The sequence below is a fragment of the Chrysochloris asiatica genome, unplaced genomic scaffold (genome assembly GCF_000296735.1).
Source record: "Chrysochloris asiatica unplaced genomic scaffold, ChrAsi1.0 scaffold00103, whole genome shotgun sequence".
NCBI lineage: Eukaryota > Metazoa > Chordata > Mammalia > Afrosoricida > Chrysochloridae > Chrysochloris > Chrysochloris asiatica.
This window is the reverse complement of record NW_006408621.1, coordinates 9,528,302-9,529,197: the sequence shown is the minus strand read 5'-3', so window position 1 is coordinate 9,529,197 and position 896 is coordinate 9,528,302.

Below are 896 nucleotides of genomic sequence, written 5' to 3'. Positions count from 1 at the left end.
AGGTCCAGAAAACAGTTCCTTGAGATTTATAATAACTTCATGAACATATTAAGATGCAAAATTTAAATGGTTTTGTTTTACTATTTCCAGAATACAGGGCTCATATCATTTATGCCAGTTCAGAATACTTTCAGCTCTAGGAAACTTATCGAACAGTGACTTAAGAAATAATGATATTTCACTCTCTTGCATCACAATAGGCAGTTCTCAGAGTAGGTACAGGCTGTAAATCTTTAGGAAAGCAACTGTGATAACAGTGTCATCAAAGACCCAGGCTCTCTGTTTGCACTCTAACCTTAGCATCCTAGTTCTCTCCTAGACAGGATGGCTGCAGCAGTTCAAGACATCACATTCCCATTCAGAGAAGGAAAGGGGGGGCGGAGTGGTGCCAGATACATATGACCTTTTGTAACAGTGGAAGCACTTACACCCATTGACCAAAATGAAACCACATGGCCACCCTAAGTTGAGTGGGAAACTGAGAAAGTAAATATGTAAACTTTTCCAACTTTAGTAGAAGCTGGCAAGGGAGAAAGGATGGGCAATGGTTATTGGGCTAGTCAGTCAACAGTCAAATTCCATGCCATTGCATATCCTTTCCCTTTTTATTACTATTCCAACATATTTGTGAATATGTATAGTTTTTGCCCCAGGTATTACATTGAAAGAGCAATGTGCAAAAAAGCATTAACCCAAAACTGTCTAGTAAAGAATGCCACCATCTAGAGAGTTCCTGATAATATACACCCTCAGTTCTGTGTCTAGAATGGCAGAACAGTACTATCCGTGCTGTTTTGTCTGGTCAGCATATATTCCAATTCAATAATAATAATTACACTCAGTCTTTATGGTTCTGAAGAGGTTGATCCTATCTTCCGTAATTATCTTCAGACTCT